We start from the raw sequence: 26630 nt of genomic DNA on the forward strand, positions 1-26630 counted from the left end.
CAAACAATCCTTAAGTGGCTGCTCACACAATGTCAGGGCTGGGGCATGGCTCTACCCCACAGCCTTGGGGGAGGGGGACTTTGTGATTTGAGGTGCCCATTAGCACAGCTGGCAAACTAACCATGTTACTATGCATATGTATCGCGGGGCAGGGGGAGGGGTGTCCAGGGCTTTCTCAGCACTTCTTTTAAATATGACTGTTTGGACAGGACACCTCTACCTTTGTTAGATTTTTATTTCACTCCCAAGAAACCACAGCCAATGTCTTGAGTCTTGGAACACTTCCCTTAAGACCCGCAGCCCACGGGTGTGTAACACCACCTGCTCCTGTCCTGGGACCCCTCAGTGTGTGTGAGTGTGTGTGTAGGGGAACCTGAGAAATTGGTGGGGACTGAAAATGACAGTACATTTTAGTGTGTGCCATCCGCCAAGTCAGGTCTTCTCTCTGGATCTCAGTTTCCTCCTCTGTTAAAGAGGACAGTTGAACTAGACCAGCCTTATCCAATAGGTATGTCATTCAAGCCACAAATGCAAGCCACAATTGTAATGTTACATTTTCCAGCAGCCACATTAAAAGAAGTAAAAAGAAACAAGAATTAATTTTAATAATATATTTCATTTAACCCAATAGAGCCTAACATCATTTCGGCATGTAATCTTTTTAAAAATATTAATGAGCTATTTTACATTTTTTTCATTTTAAACTATGTCCTCAAAAGTCCAGTGTGTACTTTACACTTACAGCACTTGCCTGTGTGGACTAGCTAGCCACATTGCAAATGCTCAAAAGCCCCTTGTGGCTTGCAACTCCCACAGGACAGCACAAGACTAGTGGTCTCTAAGGGCTCTTCAGACTGCAGGAGTTTGAATCACATGCCTAGGGTGGATGAGGTTTGTGACATCAAGAAAAAGATGCCTGACCTGTGGAGGCATAGTGGATAAGAGTGTCGACCTGGAATGCTGAAGTCGACCTGGAATGCTGAAGTCGCTGGTTTGAAACCCTGGGCTTGCCAGGTCAAGGCACATATGAGAGAGTAAATGCTTCCCCCTCTACCCCCCACCCCGACTCCTTTCTCTCCCTCTCTCTCTCTCCTATCTCTAAAATCAATAAAAAAAATTATTTTTTTTAAAGAGAGAAGGAGCCTGACCAAGCAGTGGCACAGTGGATAGAGCGTCAACTGGGATGCGGAGGACCCAGGTTCAAGACCCCGAGGTCGCCAGCTTGAGCGTGGGCTCATCTGGTTTGAGCAAAGCTCACCAGCTTGGACCTAGGGTCGCTGACTTGAGCAAGGTTACTCAGTCTGCTGTAGCCCCCCCCCCCAATCAAGGCACATATGAGAAAGCAATTAATGAACAACTAAAGTGCCACAATGAAAAACTGATGATTGATACTTCTCATCTCTCTCCGTCCCTGCCTATCCCTCTCTCTGACTCTCTGTCTCTGTAAAGAAAAAAAAGAGAAAGAAAAAGAAAAGATGTCAAGTCAGAGGAGGGAGTAAAAGCAGAGGTAACAGGACTTTGGGGATTCCTTTCCTATCCCCCCACCCCCACCCCTAGGTAGGACAGGAAACTGGAGAAACCTCATGAAAAAGGTGTTTCGTTTTTCCTGCTGCTCCTTGTTCTCAGGGTGATGATGTCTGCCTGGCTTGTCCACAGCTCTGTGTGTGTGTATGCTTGTTTTGAATCGCTACCCTCCATCTCCTGAACCCATTCTTCACTTTGCCGTTGCCTTTGGACTTCCCACCTGTCCTCTTAGCCCTGTCTCTTCTACCCTCCTTTTAACCTCTTTTTCTCCTCCCATCCTTTTATCAATACACCAGGCCAGCACCAAGTCAGGAGGGGTGAGGCACCTGAACACATCATTGAAGGAGATACTGAGCCTTGAGGTTGAGCTCCTCTTTACATTGTGAGCCCTGGGCGCCTTGCCTGTCTTCCTTAAAGCCCCAGCCCTGCCCCAGAACCCAGAAGCCCTGTGGGCCCTGGCTGTCTGGGAGGTGGAGTGGGGGCAGGGTGGAATAGCTGAGTAATTTTGAGATGACCCTGAGGGGGACAGAAAGGGGGCCAGGAGGTGGAATAGTTCATCCTCTGGGTCTCTCATCCTGCTAAAATTGTCTGGAGAACAAGGTTGAGGCCCTTGGATATCAATGGAAGAAATCATATAAAAGAAGTCTGGAAACCCACTTATAAGATTCCAACTCTAGTTATCCTCCATGGAGTGTAACCTGGCTTCAAGTGACAGGTCGCATTGTTGAGGGACACAGAAGAGCTCACATGATTGGAAATGAGGAGATGAGAAGAAAGAAAGCCTCACAATGAGGGTGCCCTTTGCCTCCCAGAAGAGAGGCTGGCCTGGTGCTGCAGAGGCTTCAGAGCAAGGCCAGCAAGGGGGCCCTCTTCCAGCAGGACAGGCCTGGATCAGCCTCAGCCTGGGACCCCTCAGTGTGTGAGTGTGTGTGTAGGGGAACCTGAGAAATTGGTGGGGACTGAACTCGGTCCCAGCGGACACCTCTCTTATGGACCCCACTTTTGATAGTAGGAACAAACCAGGAACATGGATAGCTCTACCAATGTCCTGGTCCTGGCCCCGGACCCTTTGCCGACTTTACCTGAGAAGTCAGGGCTGTAGAACCTCAGGTCAGGGGCTCCCCATTTCTCTCCCTTCACTTCTTCACTAGCAAGACCCCTGACCCCCTCTGTAACCTCAATTCAATCTCATTTAAGACACACCTGAGCCCTGGGTGGGTACTTCATTTGGTTCTCCCAATATGCCAAGGTTGTGGGTTCAATCCCCAGTCAGGGTACATACAAGAATCAACCAATGAATGCATAAATAAGTGGAACAACAAATCAATGTTTCTCTTTTAACCTCTCTCACATACACAAATCAACAAATAAAAGTTTTGAAAAAGAAAGAATAGGAACACCTGAGACATAAAACAGCACAGGGAATTTTATTTCCTCAGGTCATTTCACTAACAGAACTGCTAGTGTCAGCTCACAGGTCCCACCAGGTTCCTGCTAACAGTGGCTTTTCCATTCAATTGCTAAACCCTACAGGAAGCATTTGTGAGCCAGCTGCGTACCAAGTATTGTAGGGAGTGTACTACAAGGATGAGAAAGATACAGCTCAGGCTCTGTCCCCTGAAAGGAGTGTCCATGTTGATTTCGAAGCTGTAGGTGATCTGAATAATTGTGTGGGATGCTAAAGAAAAGTACCTTTTAAGGAGCTCAGTCTGGTGGAGAGACGGACAGTAATGAAACAGAAGCAATGTGCTGTGGTAGAGGTTGAGCCAACGGCACACAGACCACAGCTGGGCACCAGAGGCCAGTCAACTCTCCCCATAGCATTCGGGGCAGCCCCCACTGAGGGCGAGGGTCATAAAGGATGAGTAAGAGTTTTTCAGATGAGGGTATAGCAACTGTCCATAAAACAGTTGCTATAGCAACTGTCTGTAAAAACAAACAGCAAAAATTTGACAACCTCATCCTGTATTACTAAGAGATTAGATAAATAAATTTTAATATATTCATACATATATTGTAAAGCAGTTAAAAGGGTAGGGGTAGAGGGGTGAGGAAGGGGAGGCCATTCCAGACAGAGGACAGAATTTGCAGAGGAGGCACGGAGGCGTGGAACAGCCAAACCCCTGCCTAGAGCGTGAGCACAGGTGTGGGCACTGGGCACATTGAGTGTGCAGCCCCCGACTCAGCTTAGAAGCAGAAGGGCAGTGGAGCATGAAACCAGTGCAGTGGCCCTAAATCCAGTGACTGGTGTCCGTATAGGAAGAGGACACAGAGGCACACAGACACAGAGGAGACAGAGACACAGAGAAGAAGGCCGTGGAAAGGGGGAGACAGAGGTTGGAGTTAGGCTGTCACAAATGAAGGAACTCGTAAGGACTGATGGCAACCACCAGAAGATAAGGGTGAGGCATGGGACAGTTTGTCAGCTCCAGATGGAACCCATTGCAGACACCTCCTTCATTTCAGACTTCTGGCCCCAGAACTGTGAAAGAATCAACTATTGTTATTTAAAGCCTCTCAGTTTGTGATCCTTTGTTTGCGAGGCCTAGGGAAGGAATACACCTCTGAAATGTGGGCAGTTTTGCATATGCCAGAAGGTTATGTGAAATGCTAAAAAACAACAAAAAAAAAACCTGCCTCATCCAGCACAGTCTCAAGGGCTTAATCTCGAAGTGGTTTCGTCTTCCCACTGCCACCAGTTCGGAGGGAGAGAAGTGGGGTGTGCAAAGGGTAAACACGTGTGGCGCAGGGGAGATGACACTTGAAGCCCTGGAATGCAGCCGGCGGGGAACTAGAGCCTGCGGTCAGCACGCTGGCCAACCACCAACTCGGAGGTCTCAGGCCTCTCGAGATCGGCTATGAAAAATGTCGTGGTTACAGCTCAGACTTCCCCACCTTTTCTGGGATTGACTTTAAGATTGTGCTCATACTCAGGGTCTTAATTCAGAGAAAAGTTATGAGCTGAAGTCTCCAGGCTGAAACCAGAGAGGTGCTACCAGTCACCCCAAGGCTGGGTTAGAGTCCCATGAAGTGCCCAGACTGGTTCCGTGATGTGAAACCCAATGCAGATGGAGCCCAGTGGATCTGTCCTGACCTACCTATCTCTTTATTTCTCTCTCTCTCCCTCTCTCTTTCTTTCTCTCTCTCCCTCTCTCTCTCTCTCTCCTGTCTCTGGCTGGGCACAGCCCAGGGCAGGGAATTACTGGCCAGGGCAATTTGGATTGGAATGAACTTGAACATAAACCTTGGAGCTAGGAAGACCTGGCATGAATCCCACCTACTGTTCCAGAGTCTCTTTTCTCATCTGAAATAAAAAAGGGGGAGTTCATAGCATTTTAACTCACAGTGTTGTCATAAGCATCAGACAGAATGACACCTAGCCCAGAGGGGACATTCAGTGATACAGACTCACTCACCCTTGGATCTCCGGCACTGCGGCAGGAAGGCCGTGCCTGGAGTCTGTACGTGAAAGGCGATCAAAGCGGGAACCCAGCACAAGTGCCTCAGCATCTTTGTCACTTCCAGTGGCCAGATGCCCGTATACTTTTCATGTGTTGCTTAAAAAAAATACATTTCATTCGGACTAAACAGTTAAAGGGCTGAATGGATTTAATTTTCTGTTAAAAGAAAGGACCTACTAATTCCACTCAGCAATAAAAAGAAATGAACCACAAATACACATCACAGCATGGATGAATCTCAGAAACATTATGCTGAGCAAGAGAATAAAAGACTATATACCGGCCCTGGCCGGTTGGCTCAGTGGTAGAGCGTCGGCCTGCCGTGCAGAAGTCCTGGGTTCGATTCCCGGCCAGGGCACACAGGAGAAGCACCCATCTGCTTCTCCACCCCTCCCCCTCTCCTTCCTCTGTCTCTCTCTTCCCCTCCCACAGCCCAGGCTCCATTGGAGCAAAGATGGCCTGGGCACTGGGGATGGCTCCTTGGCCTCTGCCCCAGGCACTAGAGTGGCTCAGGTCGCAACGAGCGACGCCTTGGAGGGGCAGAGCATTGCCCCCTGGTGGGCGTGCCGGGTGGATCCTGGTCGGGCGCATGCAGGAGTCTGTCTGACTGTCTCTCCCGTTTCCAGCTTCAGAAAAAAAAAACAAAACTATATACCATATGCTTTCAGTTATGTAAAGTTCTAGAACAGGCAGAATCTGTCTGTGGTGACAGAAAATAGGTCAGGGATTGTGCAGGGTGAGGACGGGGACTGAGGATTTCCTGCAAACAGGCACAAGGAAACCTTTTTGGGGTGACGAAAACATTCTTTATCTTCAGTGTGGTGGTTGTGACACAGCTTATGCATCTGTCAAGACTCAACAGCATACTTATGCACCTGAAACCTATATAATTTTATTAACCAATGTCACCCCAATAAATTCAATAAAAAATTTTTTTAGACTCAACAGCCTGACCAGGTGGTGGTGCAATGGATAGAGCATCAGCCTGGGACACTGAGGACCCAGGTTCAAAGCCTTGAGGTCACCAGTATGAGCATGGGATTATAAACATGATCCCATGGTTGCTGGCTTGAGCCCAAAGGTCGCTGGCTTGATGCCCAAGGTCGCTGGCTTGAGCCCATTGTTGCTGACTTGAGCAAGGGTCACTGGCTTGGCTGGAGCCCCTAGTCAAAGCACATATGAGAAAGCAGTCAATGAACAACTAAAGTGCTGCAACTACGAGTTGATGCTTCTCATCTCTCTCCCTTCCTGTCTGTCAGCCCCTGTCTGTCTTTCCATCTCCATCTTTCTTTCTCTCTCTCTCTGTCTCTCTCTTTCACACACAAAAAAAGTCAACAAACTGTACCCTTAAAAATGGGTATATTTTATTGTAAGTAAATTATACATCAAAAAAGGTGACTTTTTAAAAGCAAGAGGGGGACTTATTAAAGAGGCTGATGCTTAGCCCTAAAAAATAAACCACCATGAATAGTATTTTAAGGAAATGCAAAGACAACAGAGCAAGGCCATGGAGGGCATTTCAGGAGAAGATCCTGGTCTGACAAAATTATCTGGTGTTCTCTCCAGGCGTAAGAAGCTATTTTGGAAATGTAGTTTAGACACCTGAGTATTTAGAACTCTGAAATTACCCACACACCTACCTTACTCTTTCCCTATTTTGAGTCCAGGATATTTAATCATGCAACAAATATATATTATTCAATATATGTCTGCATACACAGGGCACTCTTCCAGAAGGAAGCCTTCCACAGTGAACAAGACAAAGTCTCTGTCCTCATGGAGCTGACATTTCAGTGGAGAGAAGGAAACAAGAGTCATGTAAGCATGTTGAGCAGATACGGGAGGAGCGTGGCCAGGGAAGCCTCCCTCTGTGAGAAGAGGACATTTAGGCAGCGACCTGGAGGCAGTGAGGGAGTGAGCCTGCAGATATGTAGGGAAAGCACCCCAGGCAGGAGGAACAGCAATTCAGGGCCCTGTGCTTGGCATGTTCATAGACTAGCAGGGAGACCGGAGACTGGGCAGGAAGGTGCAAGGGAGGGAGGGGAAGGGGCTGAAGTCAAAGAGGAAGTGGGGAAGGAAGACTGCAGACCGAGTCCAGCCTTGTGGATCACAGCGAGGTCTTTGGCTTTCACTCTGAGTGAGGCGGGAAGCCTCTGGCAGTGAAGACTTATATTTCACAGAGGGCCACACTCCCTGTGTTGAAAACACACATGAGGGCTGGGGACAGGGCTGGCCATGTGTGGGAGTGGGCGGGAGGGCAGGGCTGGCCAAGTCAGAAAGCCGGAGGCTAGGGCTGGAAAAGGTTGTCTGGAGCATGTGTAGCAGTGGGTGGTGTAGGAAGTGACCCAGTTCTGAATACTTTCCAAAGATAGAGCCAACAGACCGTAATGAATTAAATGTGGGATATAAAAGAAAGAAAAGGAGTCGAAGATGATTCCAAAGTGTGGGGCTTTGAATATAATCAAAAAGAAAATCCTTTTGTTATATGTGTTACCAAGAAACAACTGGGGTGCCTGACCAGTGGTGACTCAGGGGATAGAGCATCAACCTGGGGAAGGCTGAGGTCCCAGGTTCAAAACCCTGAGGTTGCCGGCTTCAGTGCATGCTCACCAGCTTGAGCACAGGGTCACCTGCTTGAGCATGGGATCATCAAAATGATGTCGTAGTTGCTAACTTGAGCCCAAAAGATGCTGGCTTGAAGCCCAAGGTCACTGGCTTGAGCCCAAGGTCACTGGCGTGAGCCCAAGGTCACTGGCTTGAGCAAGGGTCACTGGCTCAGCTGGAACCCAACCATGCTCCCCCCCCCATCAAGACACATAGAGAAGCAATCAATGAACAACTTAAGTGAAGCAACTATGAATTGATGCTTCTTGCTCCTCCCCCCATTCCTCTCTAAAATCAATAAATAAAATATTTCATTTTATTAAGAGAAGGAAGGGCCGGACCAGTGGTAGCACAGTGGGTAAAGCGTTGACCTAGAACGCTGAGGCACCAGTTCGAAGCCCCCAGGCTTGCCCAGTCAAGGCACATATGAGAAGCAGCTATGAGGTGATGCTTTCCACTTCTTCCACCCCCCTTTCTCTCTCTCCTCTCCCTAAAATCAATAAATAAAATCTTTAAAATAAAAAAGGAAGGGAAGGAGGGGGAGGGAGGGGAGAGGCAAGGAGGAGAGAAGAGAAAACGGGCCTTTGTAACTAAATCCTTCTTTAAATTAAGTGTCCATATTTTCCAAATAAAACAATGTGGACTACCAGATAGTTTTGATGCCACATACAAAGTGCAAGAGGCAGTTTCCAAAATACAGAAACCTAAATATTGAATTTTCTGAGAAATTTTAAAGGTTAATGGGATCAATTGTGGGATGAAGGTTGAAAACTGGGATAATTCCATAAACTGTTTTAAGCACCAACATTTCCCAACAGAATTATAAAAATGCTTTTTCATTGGTTCTAAAAAGAATCAGGAAATTAGAAATTATTTCATGGTCAAGTCACTTGCACCAACGTGGCTGAGTTGGATGGAATAAAATAATTTCATTCTGAAGCAGGAGTTTTGTGACACAATCAGATATTAAGGCAGAAATTAACATGAAGCATGTCAGTCCCTCAGGTGAATTAGAATAAATTAGTACAGGCACGACCAACGTACGACCCGCGGGCCAGATTCAGCCCGTGTAATGAGTTTATGCGACCCATGATTAAATTTTTAATATTCTCCACTACTTTAAAATCTCAGCTACTCAGAAGCAGAAGCATCTTTGATTATTGGAAATCGAGATATTTAAGAAAATTGTGATACGCGGAAAAGAATTCCAGGTGTGACTAATCTAGAGTTAACTTCCAATAATTGGTCAAATGGACTCGTGATACTTCTTTATTTTTTAAAAAAAATTCTATTATAAAGATTTACAACTTTTGTACTCGTCTGTACTCGATATGAACTGTTTGATGTTTAGCAGCGATGTGAAACCCACATTCTTTTAGGCGGAGTTTGCCAGTGCGCACCCAAGGTCAAACAATTTGTTATTTTTATGGTCAAATGTGCTGAATCAAGTGGCATTGTAGCATAGACAATAGCTGCAGTTGATATCTGAAAACGTGTCTAGGCTGTTTGTAAAACAAAATAATTGTTTTATTTGCGATATAACCCCTTCAAGCTCATTCTATTAATTAAATATTGTTTTGCCCTGGGCGGTTGGCTCAGTGGTAGAGCATCGGCCTGGTGTGCAGAAGTCCCGGGTTTGATTCCCGGCCAGGGCACACAGGAGAAGCGCCCATCTGCTTCTCCACCCCTCCCCCTCTCCTTCCTCTCTGTCCCTCTCTTCCCCTCCCGCAGCTGAGGCTCCATTGGAGCAAAGATGGCCCGGGCACTGGGGATGGCTCCTTGGCCTCTGCCCCAGGCGATGGAGTGGCTCTGGTCGCAACAGAGCAAGGCCCTGGAGGGGCAGAGCATCGCCCCTGGTGGGCGTGCCGGGTGGATCCTGGTCGGGCGCATGCGGGAGTCTGTCTCTCCCTGTTTCCAGCTTCAGAAAAATACAAAAAAATAAAAATTAAAATTAAATATTGTTTTGATTGATTGCGATACAGTTTGGATATTTATACGGTATGTAATTATATTTTTATTAAAATATATTTTTATTAAAGTAATATTGTATATTAAAATTTGTTTTCACTCACATTTATTCATAAACAAATTACATAATAAAATTTTGTTTACTTAAACTAATCATTTTTGTATTTCACATTTTTTAATTTTAATATTTCGTCCAGCCCATGAAAAAAGTTTTCTTTCTAATCTGGCTTGGGGGCAAAAACTGTTGGCCACACCTGGGTTAGTATCATTTATCCAAAGGGGTAAAATTTCACAGGAACATCATTTATTGCTTTTTCTTTTTTTAAGAATTTTATTTATTCAATTTAGGAAGAGAGAGAGCGAGAAATGGGAGGGGTGTTGCGCAGGAAGCATCAGCTTGTACTTACGGAAGCAAATGTGCCTTGACCAGCAAGCCTGGGATTTCAAACCAACAACCTCAGCATTCCAGGTTGACACTTTATCCACTGCGCCACCACAGGTCAAGCAATTACAGCTATTTCCATCTTGTTTTTATCCTCTGTGGTGCCATCTTCCACAAGTTGAAAGTCATAGGGTTTTTTGTTTTGTTTTGTTTTCACAATTGCTCCCAGTGATGATTAACTTAGTTTCCCAGCATAGGACCAGGAATTCCTTCCTCTGCCTTCAATCCACAACATTTATCTCCAAGCAAATAAAATGAGAGGAATGAAAACATTTCTACTGGAAGTATTTGAGACCTTGCTTCCTAATATATGTCATCAGTTTGACTCAAACTCTTATAAAAATTCTCAAAAAAGACAGAAAAATAAAAAACATCTACTCCCGGCCCTGGCCGGTTGGCTCAGTGGTAGAGCGTCGGCCTGCCGTGCGGAAGTCCCGGGTTCGATTCCCGGCCAGGGCACACAGGAGAAGCGCCCATCTGCTTCTCCATACCCCCCCTTCCTCTCTCTCTCTTCCCTTCCCGCAGCCGAGGCTCCATTGGAGCAAAGATGGCCCGGGCGCTGGGGATGGCTCCTTGGCCTCTGCCCCAGGCGCTAGAGTGGCTCTGGTTGTGACCCCCTGGAGGGGCAAAGCATCACCCCCTAGTGGGCGTGCTGGTGGATCCCGGTCAGGCGCATGTGGGAGTCTGTCTGACTGTCTCTCCCCGTTTCCAGCTTCAGAAAAAAAAAACAAAACAAACAAACAAAAAAAAAAACGTCTACTCCCAGTGATTGGGACACTTTAAAATTTCAACTTAGGAAGACACAGAAGACCTACACTTTTTTGTGTGTGTGTGACAGAGACAGAGAGAGGGACAGATAGGGACAGACAGGCAGGAAGGGAGAGAGATGAAAAGCATCAGTTCTTCATTGCAGCTCCCTAGTCTCCTTAGTTGTTCAGTGTTTGCTTTCTTATATGTGCCTTGACCAGGAGGTTACAGCAGAGTGAGTGATCCCTTGCTCAAGCCAGCAACCTTGGGCTCAAGCCAGCGACCATGGGGTTATGTCTATGATCCCACGCTCAAGCCAGCGACCCTGCACTCAAGCTGGTGAACCCATGCTCAAGCCGGATGAGCCTGAGCTTAAACTGGCGACCTTGGGGTTTCAAACCTGGGTCCTCTGGGTCCCAGTCCACCACTATCCACTGCGCCACTGCCTGGTCAGGCAGACTTTCACTTCTAAAGCGAAGTATTTTCAAATGAACTAACTCCCCAAATGCCCAGATCACCCTGTGTTCCTGGAGTGGTGGCCTTGGCTGAGACCCATAGAAAAAAATGAACTTATCTAAAATTTAGTTGATGAGATAGTGGAACCCCAAAAAATATTCTTACCAAAATAATAAGTTTAGCAAATGAAGTCAATTCTCCTCTGTGTATAGGGGAAATATCTGGCTTTTCAGTATAGCCTGGCCTGAGGATTTTAAATAGACAGGGGTGGGCAAAAGCAGGTTTACAGTTGCGAGTACATGAAACCGTTTATTCTTATATTATTTTTTATTAATTATTGTATTATTTTCCATAGAAACAACTGTAAACTTACTTTTGGCCACCCCTATATACATATCTAGATTTAATTTTTGATTTTAGAGAGAGAGGAAGGGAGAGAGACAGAAACATCAATCTGTTCCTGTCTGTGCCCCGACCAGAAATCAAACCCACAACCTTTATCAGGACGATGCTCTAATCGAATGAGCTATCCAGCCAGGGCTGAATATATATTATTTAATACAGCCTCAATCATGATTTCCTGTGTTATAGGAGAAGAATGAAGCACCTGAGGGAAGAGAGAAGTAAGAACCAAATACTGATTGGAGGTCTAGGGTGTGCCAGCTCCCCATTTTTTGTAAACAAATCCTAAGGAAAATTATTCATACATCATCTGAATAAACTTATAGAAAATACCTACTATATGCCATATATGTGTAGTGTTTCAGATGAAACTTAAAGGACTTCATCCAAATCAATAAATCACCTTTGCATCAAAATGTCCCTCGTCTCCTGTCTTGAGTTGGCCAATCAGCAGATTATCACTTTGGGTTGCCTGTCCTTCGATTGCTGAACCTATCCAGTGTGCTGGTAGGCCAAAAGGCTAGTGTCCCACAGGGGGGAAATGACAGGGGTCCCCAGGCTGCTTTGCAATTCCAGGCCACATCTGAGTCTGGTTCTGGCCTCATCCCAGAGATAGGGCAGTGGCAGCAGTGGACAAAAGAGACTGATTAACTAGCTAATTCCAAGGAAAACATGGATCCAAACCAAAGTGAAGTCCTGTGGACAGACTGTGGGCTGGCACTCAGGACACACCCTGGGGCCCTGAGCAGCAGGGATACACAGCCCAGCAGCTCTGAACACCCCTGGCCTGTGGCAGGTGGAGGCCAGCACAATGTCCTGTCGGGCCTGCCACTTGCCAGCCAGTCATTTCCTTATTTCTCTTGTACCACCCCAAACCACGACTGCCTGAAACTTCAAGAAACTGATGGGTGTGACCTTGGGAGGGAACAGTGTAAACAGGCGCTGACAAAGGTGAGTATTGAGAGAAGAAGACTATTTGAAGGGAAATGAGAGATGAAGGCCTGAGTAATTACCTGGTATGACAACTAGTTTCCCATAACCAAGCCTGTCCTAGATCCCCTGAGAAAGACTGAGTTGAGACCTAAGGAAATTTTATTTTCCCACTGTATATGAATATGGCTCTCTTCCCACAGAATAATAACAGTGTGTGTGTGTGTGTGTGTGTGTATGTGTGTGTGTGTGTGTGTGACATAAAGATAGATATACATAGATATGCTTTGCAATGTTGAACTATTAGTAATATCTGGGGTGAGGGAAACAGCATAGTGAGACTGGCCCATGTTAGAGCATCAGTAAATAGTAGCTCAAGGTGGGAAGAAGCTTGACCAATGAGAGGACTGAAGTTGAGGGAGGCCAAAGGATATGTTTTAGGTCCAAAATCTATTTAACTAGGAGTCAAGACTAGAAACCAGGTCTCCAGACTCATAGTTCAGGGATCTAGCTGTTATACCACCCTAACTCTCACATCATGACGTATATATGGATAACAACTTAGATAGCAAACTTTTATACACCATGCATTTTTTTAATCCTGAATATTCACTCTGACCCACAAAAAATGGAGGAAACTTCCTTGATATTTTTAAGGACCACCAACATTCCCTATTTTCTATAGTGTACCAGCCCATAACCTGAGGTCCATGAACACACACTGACCAGGTATCCAAAGATGGATTTCAAGTTGAGAACCCTTATCCATTGTCAGAAATGTGTGTGCATTTTGCATGAGAAAATGTCCATAGCTTTTTCACATTCCCAAAGATGTCCATGGAGAATAGAAGTGAAACCAGTATCAGCCTATATCTCTTCACATTGTACTTGTCAGTGTAGATAGGGTTTTCCCTGGTCCTCAATTTTAAAAAGATGCCTCTCTACAAGTGACATAAAGGGTACAGCAGTGACAGACCAACAAAGACATGGCTGAGAAATGCAGGGTCGGCCTAGGGATGAGGATTTCCCTATTCTGACATTTTATTTAAAGCCTATTTGCTTACTACCACAGGGTTCTGGGTGGTTGTTGTTTTCTCACACTAAAATACATGATGAAAGCCCTGACAGGATATGTCAGTTGGTTGGAGTGACATCCCAATACACCAAGGATGCAGGTTCAATCCCCAGTCAGGGCACATACAAAAACGAACCAATGGCCTGACCAGGCTGTGGCAAAGTGGATAGAGCGTCAGCCTGGGACACTGAAGATCCAGGTTTGAAACCCTGAGGTCACCTGCTTGAGTGTGGGATCATAGACATAACCCATGGTTACTGGCTTGAGCCCAAGGTCACTGGCTTGAGCAAGGGATCACTAGTTCAGCTGGAGCTCCCCAGTCAAGGCACATATGAGAAAGCAGTCAATGAATAGCTAAGGTGCTGCAACTATGAGTTGATGCTTCTCATCTCTCTCCCTTCCTTTCTTTCTCTCTCTCATTCTCGCTAAAAAAATTTTAAAAAAAGTATAAACCAATGAATCCATAAATGAGTAGAACAACACATTGTTATATCTCTCTCTTTCTCTCTCCCTCTCCCCGTCCTCTCTAAAATAAAGAAAGAAAGAAAGAAAGAAAGAAAGAAAGAAAGAAAGAAAGAAAGAAAGAAAGAAAGAAAGAAAGAAAATGCATGATGGAATATTCATAAGAATCAATGGTTTCTTTTAGCCAGTATTATGTACTGGATATTATGTCCCTTCAAAATGTATATGTTGAAGATCTAATTCTCAAATGTGATAATATTTGAAGAAGGGGTCTTTGGGAAATAGGTGAGGTCATGAGAGTGGGGCCTTCATGACAGGATTAGTGTCCTTATAAGAAGAAACACCAAAGAGCTCTCTCTCTCTCTCTCCTTACCCCCCCCCCACACACACACACACAAAGAGGTCAGCCTGACCTGTGGTGGTACAGTGCTGAGGTCTCCAGTTCGAAACCCCAGGCTTGCCTGATCAAGGCACATACAACAAGCAAATACTATGAGTTAATGCTTCCTGCTCCTCTCCTTCTTTTTCTTTTTCTCTCCACTCTCTAAAATAATCAATAAAATTTTTTAAAAAGAGGTCATTGAGCACACCATGAGATGATGGTGGTCATCTGTGAGTCAAGAGGACAGATCTCAGAATGAAACTACCTTGCCAGCACCTTGATCTCAGACTTCTGGCCTCTAGAACTGTGAGAAAATAAAAGTCTGTTATTTAAACCATCTTGTCTATGATATTTTGTCATGGCAACGCAGCAGAATAATATGACCAGTTCAGTTCTTTTTCATAACAACTGACATCCAAAATTTTAGCAATTTCCACAACACTTGTGCTTTCTTTGTCTCGTTTTTTCTACTTACAGAAACTCTTCAAAGCAAAAATAGGCGGATTTAACAGCGGGCGCACCAGGTGTGCACCCTGGGCCTCGACTTCTGAGGGGCCTCGCAAAACTCCAACTTTACACTTTATTCTAATGACACCAAGTTTGGTTTCATAAATAACATGTATTCTTATTTTCCTTGTCTCTCTTTTTTAAGGGGCCCAATATTTTCTTCTGCAAGAAGGGCCTCAACCAACCCTAATCCGCCTCTGAAAGCAGATGTTGTTATCCTCGTTTTACAGATGGGGAACTGAAGCTCAGAGAGCTAAGTGGCCTGCAGTGCTCAACCTGCAGAAAGTGGCACAGTGTCCGCACAGCTCGTCCCTAACTCCAGAGTCAGGCCATCGTTCGCCTGCAGCCCTCTGCCTGGGCTCCTTGGCCCTGCCTGTGGCCGGCTTTGCGGGATGTTAGAGGCTGTGCTCTCTGCGTGTTTCCTGGGAGAACTTGCGTGGCCGGCCTCACCCGGCTGAGCTCATTTGCAGCTGGTGTTGCCTGAAGCCTTAACCAGTCTGCTATTTAGACATTTAGCTTTGCAGGGGCCGTAGCTCCTCCCTTAGTTCCTCTTCCCCGAGTGAAAAAAAGCTGACAAATTGACTTCTCCAGGCCAGGCCAGCATCTCTTAGCAAATGTTTCCATTCACAGCTTATTTTCCATGATTCGCATTTGGCGCTATTACCGTATTCCTACACATTCTGAGATGCGTGACAGAACTGGTGGATGGCTGTATCTTTATTTGTTATCAACCAGGGGTTTTACCTGGTTTCTTAGGTTCCAGCTCACCTGTAATCAGAAGGGATTCTAGCATTCAAGGCCACTCTAGTCTCCAACAAGCTGGGAAGCAATGCTCCTGGTCCTGAGCTCCTCCTGCCTCCTCCCCACTCCACTAATTCCATAGCCTTTCCCACATTTCCTCTGTCCAGTGAGCACCTTCCCACTTCTAATGTGCTCTTTTATCTTTTCCTGTTTTAAGCTAACATCTGTTTGGCACCTTCTTACTCCAGGGGCTGCGTTACATGATTTATAGTCATTATCTCAATCATCTTCCCCTCCCAGGAAGAAGCAGATAAACACATTAATGGCAAGAAATACAGGACAGGTAAGGTTAAATGGGTTAACCCTGGGCACTTTAGTGGAAACCAGACTTACACCAAAGCACAAGTCTGTCTTGTAAAAATATGCAAGTGTTAGTAAACCAGGTAAAGAAGGAAATGCAGGATTGGTTTCATTTGGTAGATCATGTTATCAGGGCTTTGTTCACTTGTCTCTCTTCTTTTTTTCTTTTCTTTTTTTAGAGGGAGAAGAAGAAGGGAGAGAGAGAGAGAGAGAGAGAGAGAGAGAGAGAGAGAGAGAGAAACATCAACTCGTAGTTGCTTTCACTTTAGTTGTGCATTAATTACTTCTCGTATGTGCCTTGACCGGAGATCAGACTTCAGATTCAAGCCAAGCCATCATCCCCTTGCTCAAGCCAGGGACCTTGAGCTTTTCACACCAGCAACCTTTGGGATCATGTGGACAATCATTCACTCAATCCAGAGACAATGGAGTTTTGAACTGGCAACCTCAGTGTTCCAGGTCAACACTTTATCCACTGCACCACCACAGGTCAGGCTCACTTGTTCCTCTTTTTCAAGACTGTTTCCATTGGCAAGTATCATTACTCACACAGTTTGATTCAACACAATAGTATATATAAAAAACCTACTATGAACAAGTCTTGCAGCACAACAATCTCTATACGAAGGAGGTTCCTGAACTCCCAACACTACAAAAAGTTCATGAATGAATGACTACATTTTTTAGAGTAGAAGTTTCATATCCTTCTCAGATTTTCAAAGATCTTTAACTCATTAGCAATTGAGAAATCTGCTTTACAGATTTGTTATAAGCCCTCAGATGTTAGGTACTTTGTAGCCTGACCAGGCTGTGGCGCAGTAGGTAGAGCATCAGACTGGGACATGGAGGACCCAGGTTCAAAACCCTGAGGTTGCTGGCTTGATCGCAGCCTTATCTGGTTTGAACACAGCTCACCGCTTGAACCCAAGGTCAATGGCTCGAGCAAGGGATCACTTGCTCTGCTGTAGCCCCCCCCCCCAATCAAGGCACATATGAGAAAGCAATCAATGAACAACTAAGGGGCCGCAACGAAGAATTGATGTTTCTCATCTCTTTCCCTTTCTGTCTGTCTGTCCCTCTCTGTCCCTCTCTCTGTCTCTGTCACACACAAAAAAGATACTCTGTAAAAGGAATGAACATACAAACAGAACTAATACATAAACACATACAAAAAATAAAGCCCATTCTGTTACCATCTGTCATGGAGGCATGCCAAGACCGTGTGGAACAGAAGGACCCTCTACCCACCTTCCCTCTCCTTTGGTCACAGAGCATCCATCAGGACCCAAAGAAAAGGAGTAGTTATCTAAGCTTCTCTAAGTCACTTGACTAAGTTAGAAAGCTCAGAACTGACCGATCCCTTATTTAGCCTGTACATTTACTGCTCACTTACTGTTAATCCTTTTAAAATCAACTATTGAGTTTCCTTGGCTAGATTTGCCTGAGTGAAGGAAGTCATCAAGATAAACAATTTAAAACACACACACACACACACACACACACACACATACACGTTCCCCTTATCTATTGAGGCTATGTTCCAAGACCCCCAGTTGATGCCTGAAACCTTGGAAAGTATCAAACCATGTATATATGCGGTTTATTATATTATACATTATACATATAATGTATAATACATATATATACACACACACACACTATGGTTTTTCTATATATACATAACTGTTCAATTGCAGAAGCACTTCACAGCTTCTCTTTGGGGTATCAAATTGCCAGCATCACTACTCTTGCACTCTAGGTCATTATTAAGTAAAATACAGGTTACTCAGACACAAGCACTGTGATACTGCGACAAGTCAATCTCATAACCATAATGGCCAAGAAACACCTAAGAGGGGTGGGTGATTAGCATATACACTGGACAAAGGGCAATAATAACCGCTGCGGGCAGGGGGAGGAGACCGGTGCCAGTTTTCATTACGCTATTCTAAACAGTACACAATTTAAAACTTATTGTTGGGTAAACAAATGTTTTTTAAGTTTGCTCGCTTGCATTGGGGCAGTGATAGTCTGTGGAAGGCTGCGGCTGCTTGCCCTCAGGGCGGCAGATTACAAATTTCCAATTGCCTTCCTGCTTGGAAGGGGCAATAGTTTGCTATTGTCTGCTAGAGAAGGGTTTTTTTCCCCCAGCCTGTTTTGCTGGGCAAAGGAGTGCAGAGAGAATCCAAAGAGAATGGGAGAGAGTTCAGAGAAAGAGAAAGAGGGTGCTGAGGCTGGTGGGGGCCTGTGAGTCCGAAAGAGTCCGGAGAATGATTGGGGGCTTTGGGAGCCCTGAGTAAGAAGCAAGTGGTCCTCCCTGCCTGCTTGCTCGTCATCCTTACGAGACTCTAATAAACAAAATGGCCCACCATCCTCTGGCTCCGCAGTTCCTTTACCGTCTGCCCAAATCCAATGGGAACCTGCATGGCCACGGCGGTGGCTGCTGGCTTTTAAACTTATGAATTGTTTATTTCTGGAATTTTTCATTTAATATTTTCAGATTGCAGGGAACTGAAACCTCAAAAAGCAACACCAGGTATAAGATGGACTACTGCATAGACATATTCATATTATAATTCAAAACAACAGACATCTGGCTTAGCCATTTGGTTCATTCATACATACATGTATTCATTCAATCAACATTATTATCCTACCTGGACCCAGGCTCAGAGTCAAGGATGTAGGTCCTGTCCTTAAGGCCCTCGCTGTCTAATAGGAGACACAGATGTATAAGCAGATGATTACTATTAAGGTAACCAACTTTTTTACAATGAAAAGGAGGACAAAAATAAATTGAAGAAAACAATATCATAAATGAAAGAAACATTTTATTCATTGCAACAATAATACACTATAATATGATAAATGCATAATAAAAACATTTTAATATTTTATAGTGTAATTATGCTTATATGTACTTCTTTCATAAACTTTTTATTTTTAATAATAATTGTAAGAAAAAGTACTCATTTAGATAATATTAACTAAATGAGTACTTTTCCATTGAATGAATATTTTTTTCAATGTATCATCTTGTAACAATATATTGGAAATATCTGAACAAGAAATATCCTTCATATTGAATTTTATGGCAAGTGCTGCAGCTGGAGTATCAATATTCAATCTTGAGTTCTCACTTGTCCAAAAATCATCAGCAATTGAAAAAACTCTTTCAACTGCTGCATTAGTTCCAGAGCAACACAATGTACATTGAACAAGAATAAATAAATTTTCACATGGAATATGTTCATTTTTGAAATGGCTGAATATTTCCACCCATCTTTTACCAATTTCAATGTGTTTATTTTCTTAATGTATTAATTTTTCAGAATTTAAATATACACTCAGTCTTCTAATTTCTTCAAAGAGACAATTGTCATCTATTTTGATGTCTGGCATTTATTTAGATAAAAACTCAACAAGGCCCTGGCCGGTTGGCTCAGCGGTAGAGCGTCGGCCTGGCGTGCGGGGGACCCGGGTTCGATTCCCAGCCAGGGCACATAGGAGAAGCGCCCATTTGCTTCTCCACCCCCCCCTTCCTCTCTGTCTCTCTCTTTCCCTCCCGCAGCCAAGGCTCCATTGGAGCAAAGATGGCCCGGGTGCTGGGGATGGCTCCTTGGCTGCTGCCCCAGGCGCTAGAGTGGCTCTAGTCCCGACAGAGCGATGCCCCGGAAGGGCAGAGCATCGCCCCCTGGTGGGCAGAGTGTCGCCCCTGGTGGGCGTGCCGGGTGGATCCCGGTCGGGCGCAAGCGGGAGTCTGTCTGACTGTCTCTCCCCATTTCCAGCTTCAGAAAAATACAAAAAAAAAAAAAAACTCAACAAGATTCAATATCTGTCCAATATATTTGCAATGAAGTAAAAAAACACCATTGAAAACTGTTATTTCCCGTGATGTTTGTTTCAATTTTTTGATATGTTGAAAACATGTCTGGTAAAAATTCTGCACTTCTTTCAAAAACTTTTCTGTTATGCCCAGATTTGATTCCTCTAAGTCTGACAATTTTCTTTTTATAATTAAAGGAAGAAATTTTTCTTCAAAACGAGATTTATATTGAAGGATAAAGTCATTCAAAATAAGACTAATTTCCATAGCTGAAATGTGTTCACCTTTAATCTTTTGAATCGTTTTATGAAAAATAGATGCTTGATTATGTACAAAATACATTAATATCTCAGATATTTTATTATTAAAGAATGATACCAGGATTTTAGGACATTGGTCTAAACTTAAAAAATACAAACGGAGAGGCTCAAATAATTGTAGAACATGCTCTATAGCAGGTGTTAGAGCAAGCCATCTAACTTTTGAATATCCTAAAAGTTTTTTGTATTCAACAATTGCTTCTTCACAAAATTGTTTTAAAGTAGCAACACAAATGGTAAAATGACTCAAATGCAAATAAATTGTAGTTATTATTACTTCTACATCAATTAGCATGGCACATGACACTGTGTTGATTGCCTTTGACAAAATATGTGCATTACAACCTATTTCTAGTATTTCCTTTTGGAGTAACTCTTGTAATTTTACATACATATTATTCACTTCTTTGTGTCTTCACCCACCAAAATTTGTATTATCAGCCGTTAGTGCAACAAATTTGGATTTCAAATTGTTTTCATTTATTACTCTGTATAGATGGTTTGACAAAATTTCAGAGGTTTTGCTTTCAATGGATTCTAAATTTTAAATTTTTACTTGAATGCCCTTGGTAACATTAAAATATCTTACTATTATTGGATACAATTTAATTTCACTATGATTTGATGCATCAGATAAAATCGTTACAAATGCTGCAGTTTCCAAGTCCTCTGTAGGTATTTTGTCACAGTAATTTTTAAATACTGATTTCAAAATAGCCTCACATTTTGTCCTGGCACATGAAAATTTTGCATTGTGAAACTTTTTCAATAATTTAGTTGTACAATCCATACAAACTATGAAAACTTTGATTGTGAATTATGGTATGAAATACAAATGTTCCCTCCATTGCAGCCAACTGTTTTTCATCTTCAGAATAATTTGAAGTTTTAAAAACACTTGTTACTTTACAACTGGAAGCTGATGCATCTAATGACTGCTTATGTTTGTTGGTGGTCAAGTGTTTCGTTATCGCTGCTCTGCTCCCAACTGCAATACAAAATTCTCTGCTGCAAATATTGCAGAAAACAATGGTATCTTTCTTTGATATGAAGAATGGAAATTTCTTTTTTAATTTATCATTGAAATGGCATTTTCTCTTTTTTTATTTTTTCATCCCTTAAATGAAATTAAAAATTAAAAATAAAATATAGAGCTACATGAATGATGGCAAGCACATTAGGAACTGAAAATGTAGGCAAATCATGGTAGGCAAATTTTCCGAAAGCTAAATTAACAAAACTAAATATCAAACAAAACCACTAATTTGGAGTGATATTCGGGTGTATTTATCATTTTCTAATTAAAAAACGTCTGTTTTATGCAACTATTTAATAAAAATGTGTTATTAATAGATATGGTTTGAGCCTGACCAGGCAGTGGCACAGTGGATAGAGTGTTGAAGTGGGATGCAGAGGACCCAGCTTCAAGACCCGGAGGCCGCCAGCTAGAGCGCGGGTTCATCTGGTTTGAGCAAAAAGCTCACCAGCTTGGACCCAAGGTCGCTGGCTTGAGCAAGGGGTTACTCGGTCTGCTGAAGGCCCATGGTCAAGGCACATATGAAAAAGCAATCAATGAACAACTAAGGTCTTGCAACGAAAAACTGATGATTGATGCTTCTCATCTCTCTCCGTTCCTGTCTGTTTCTGTCTATCCCTTTGACTCTCTCTCTGTCCCTGTAAAAAAAAAAATAGATATAGTTTGAGGTTAGATTTCCACTTTAAATCTTGAATTTCGGGAAAATACTTGTAAATAAAATTATATGTATAATATTTGGAAATTATTAAATAGATAATGAATTAATAAAATGTGAACTGTGCTTACCTGTCTATGATTGAATATTCACTGAGAAAGAAACAATCGTGAGTCTACAATGTCATATGTGCCGTGTCGTGTTTCAGCAAGAAGTACACAAAGCCATTTGTGCCCTTGGTATACCGTGCGCTCTCTCAAGGTCTGCCGTGCGGAGCGCATAGGGTCTCACAATCGCGTCTCGCGCGTTATTGATCCTTGACAAATCATCATGTCAAATACAAATATGTCACATCACAAGCAATGGATCACAATGGATCGACTCTGCATTCATTGAATACGGACATTTACAGATTAGTCTTCCAATATCAAAAAGGAGGACATGTAGGAGGACACTTTTGGAGGGAGGACGGAACTTACAAAAGAAGGCCTGTCCTCCCTAGGGGAGGACGATTGGTCACCTTATTACTATACTATTCTAACTTAGTTGACTAAGTTAGAAAGCCCAGCTTTCTAAAGAAAGTGGCAATTTCTCCTGGAAGGATAAATAAAGTAGGGAAGATTTCACAGTGGGAGTAACCATGGAAGCTGAAGAATAACTTTAGACCTGACATGACAAAGAAGACACATAACACATTCTGTCCTCTCGGGCTACCTTTCATCCCTGCACACAGTTCCTCAACAAATACTAACCAACACCTTGCCTGCCAAACCTCACTTTGCAGCCTTCAGCTCTGTGATGCCAAGGATGCATAGTCAAAACGCCTCAGGGCGTGCCCGCCCCCTTCCCCCCAGAAAGACAATTTGCATTGCAAACACCCTGGCTGGGGTGGAAGGCACTTTGTGAGCAGGGGTTCCTGACCTCAGGCATGGTCCTTATAAGACAAGCTAGCCTACTCCCATCTCTGGTAAAGCGAAAGCCAGCCTTTGACATGAGCTGTATCAGGAAGGCTCATCTAACTCCCAGATTTCATGCCAAAATCCTGCCATCCACCTGAGGGTGGACCATGAGCATTATTAATGAGTCTAATATGCCATGGAATGCTAGTGTATATTAATCTGGTTATTGGATTACTTAGGTTCAGTTATAATTCAAGTTTCCTCTCCTAATCGTTGCTAAATCTCTTTCCCCTTGGGAGCCCACTTTGTCTGCACTGTCTGGTAACTGATACCTCTCAACTGTCCGGCTGACCACTGGGCAGTGCAGGAGTCTGAACGCTCCAACTTCCTTGCCTCGGGTAGTAGGAGCAGGTCTCCTTGCTCCCACTCCCCACTTCCAGGCAGACCCCACGGAGGCGGCCCTCTAGGACTTCACCGGAGATCCCACCTTGGCTCCTTCCTTCGCCCTCTCCAGCCAAGCTATCCCTGGGAGCCTGGCCTGCACGTAGAAACAGAGGAGACATTGTACCAGACAGCCAGAGAGGGGAAATGGAAACGCCAGGAAAACACACTCTGACCATTTGACAATGTTGCCTTGGGAAGGTCCTTTGAGCGGGGAAGACAGAGGTCTGAGATGTGGTATTTGAGGGGTGATTGGCAAAGCACCCTGCAGTGTCCAACATTGTTGTCACGGCTACCCCTTTGGGTTTCCAGTGCCAGCCTTGACCACGCTGCTCCCCACTGTGCACTATGAGATGGCCATGCACACATATTCTCCTGTAATCCTCAAGACAACCCCATGAAGTGGGCCTTATTGGCATCCCCACTTTACATGGAGGGAACTGAGGCTTCATAAGGTTAAAACACTGGCTCAAGTCCACAAACCCAGCCAGGAGGAGAGCCAGGACCCAATCCTCTGGCCAGAGGTGGGGGTTTTCACTCCCACCCTAGGCTGAGGTTGATAGTCAATCTCTCAAGGGTTTCTGTGCATTGAAACTACAGCTCTGTGCCCAGAGGGAGCCTGCGGGCGCCCCGCCCTGCTCTACCCAGTGGAGCTGCTTGCTTACCAACCTCCTGGCACAGGGCCTTCAGAGAAGCCAGAGGGGAAGAGTTCTCCTTACACAAGGTGTCCGATGGGGTCACTGTGAGGGGAGTGGAGGCTTCTGTGAGAGAAATTCCACTCTGAGAGGGGATAGACCAACCTGGGCTTCGCAGGGCGGCAGTGCTGACTGGAACTAAAGGAAGCTTTATCATTGGCTTTCTATTCACTTAACAATTAACAATCATTTTTTTGGACATCAGGTCCTGTGCTAGGCCCTCCCTGAGATGAGTAAGATGAAAATAAAAACAAAAGCATGGCCCCTGCCCTTAGAAAAGTAGTCTAAGTAGAGGAGACAGGTGGGTAAACAGGTGCTACAATGTGGGAAGTGCTGGAAATGAGAAGCAGTTATGAGTAAGACTGTCTGGGTTCTAGTTCTGGGTGTGTTTGGCACATAAGGGCAGTAGAGTTATTTTAAAACGTGTAAGCTTCAGTTTTCTCAGTAGTAAAATATGGATAATAGGACCTACCTCTTAGGCTTGTGGGAAAGAGTCAACCACAAATATATGTGAAATTTTTAACTAGGGACTGTTCCTAGTTAGCTCCTGGATAAATGCCAACCTTCACAATCTTGTGCAGGTGACTTAACCCTTTCCTCCTCAGTGTCCCAAACTGAAAATTAGGGCTAACACGTCTTCCACACTTCTGGAGCTACCAACAGAGGTTGCCCCAAAACTCTGACAGGTATGGTAGGGACAAAGGAGGACTCAGCACTCAGAGGACTTCCAGAAAAGCTAGGAGATGCTAAAAGATGCATCCTGCTGGGAGAACAGTATACACCAGGGGTCCCCAAACGTTTTACACAGGGGGCCAGTTCACTGTCCCTCAGACTGTTGGAGGGCCGGACTATAAAAAAAACTATGAACAAATCCCTATGCACACTGCACATATCTTATTTTAAAGTAAAAAAACAAAACGAGAACAAATACAATATTTAAAATAAAGAACAAGTAAATTTAAATCAACAAACTGACCAGTATTTCAATGGGAACTATGCTCCTCTCACTGACCACCAATGAAAGAAGTGCTCCTTCTGGAAGTGTGGCGGAGGCCGGATAAACGGCCTCAGGGGGCCACATGCGGCCCGCAGGCCGTAGTTTGGGGACCCCTGGTATACACCGTAAGTCAGTGAGTGCTGAGCTAGATGGTGCCTACTCCTCCTCTGTGATTCTTCAAAGGTCGGGATGTGAGAATGGGGTGACTCACAAGGCTGCAGTAGTGAAGAGAGCCTCCCACGGAGGTGGGTCCTGAGCTGTGCCTTGAAGGCTGTGTAGGATTCTATCCACACAGGACACTGTGAACCCATAGGAAATGAGCGACAAGCATGGGGTGTTGATAGACAAGAGGAAAGATGAGAGTGGATCCTGTCAATATTCACTGATAATATAATCTTAGACCTTCAGGGTCTCCTAACTCAATGGGTGAGGACAACACCAAGCTCATTCTTTGCCCACAGTCCCAGCAGCCACCCTCATTGCCTCAAATATCTCATCTCAAGAGCCCCCAACCCCCAGGTAGCAGCCTGGAGTCACCTGTTCCCAGCTATCCCCAGATCTTCTATGAACCGTGGGCTTCGTGACCAACCTGCATCCACAGAGAATGTTTGAGAAACACAGCTTGAAAGGTGAAGAGTGCTCCAACAGAGTAGCTAATCAGATCTTACTAGTGTTTTACATGCCAAATATCTAGAAAAAGCAAAAAAAAAACAAAAAAAAAAAACAATAAAAAAACCCAGCCCAAGTGTGACCTGAAGGAGAATAGATGAGGCGGTTATAATAGATGGCTTATGGCCTTCCAGTAGAGTTGGAAAAATCTCTCAAAGAAAGTCACTCACCCTGCTTAGTTTTCCTGGGGAGCACTGACTTATGGGAGCATACCTGTTATCAGCAATTGCAGGCGTACACACAGGATAGGGAGACCGTATCAACCATCCGGCTCAACCATCCCTGCCAGCTACTTGTATCTACTTATCTGTCTCCATTAACTAGCACATACTAAACTCGTGCCTAAATAAACAAGTAAAAAAGGTTATTAATTTCCTGGCAGCAAATTCCTGTGTTATTTAGTCAGCAGCTCCAGTCCCTGCTCTGTCACTACCCAGCACTGTGACCTTTAGCAGGTCCACCCTTCTCCATCCCCATTACCAGACCTTAAGCCAGGCCATTATGTCCCTTCCCTGGACCACAACAGCTCTTCTTCTTCCTTTTATTTCTTTTTTCTTCTTTTTTTTTGTGACAGAGAGACAGAGAAAGGGACAGATAGGGACAGACTGACAGGAAGGGAGAGAGATGAGAAGCATCAATTCTTTGTTGATGCACCATAGTTGTTCATTGATTGCTTTCTCATATGTGCCTTGACTGGGGGGCTACAGCAAAGCGATTGACCTCTTGCTCAAGCTAGCAACCTTGGGCTCAAGTCAGCGACCATGGGGTCAGGTCTATGATCCCACTCTCAAGCCAGCGACCCCGCATTCAAGCTGGTGAGCCTGCACTCAAGCCGGTGACCTTGGGGTTTCAAACCTGGGTCCTGCGCATCCCAGTCCAATGCTCTGTCCAATGCTCTGTCCAATGTACCACTGCCTGGTCAGGCTAATTGATCTCTGTCTCTTGTTTTTCTCCTCCTCCAAGTAGTCCCCACTCTGGAAACCTTTAGTATAGAGAGCATTCTAAAATCCAAAATCTGATCAACTCTCTCC

At 44.4% G+C, this 26630-nt stretch overlaps 2 non-coding genes across 2 annotated transcripts; both read left to right on the top strand.

The window, feature by feature from the left end:
* Positions 1–5267: 5267 nt before the first annotated feature.
* TRNAG-GCC (transfer RNA glycine (anticodon GCC)) lies at positions 5268–5343 on the top strand. Its single transcript has one exon. It is a non-coding gene; the product is annotated as a tRNA-Gly (tRNA).
* Positions 5344–10382: 5039 nt separating this feature from the next.
* On the top strand, positions 10383–10458 carry TRNAG-GCC (transfer RNA glycine (anticodon GCC)). The gene has a single exon. It is a non-coding gene; the product is annotated as a tRNA-Gly (tRNA).
* The last annotated feature ends 16172 nt before the right edge of the window (positions 10459–26630 follow it).

This window comes from Saccopteryx leptura, chromosome 1, assembly GCF_036850995.1.
Source record: "Saccopteryx leptura isolate mSacLep1 chromosome 1, mSacLep1_pri_phased_curated, whole genome shotgun sequence".
Taxonomy (NCBI): Eukaryota; Metazoa; Chordata; class Mammalia; order Chiroptera; family Emballonuridae; genus Saccopteryx; species Saccopteryx leptura.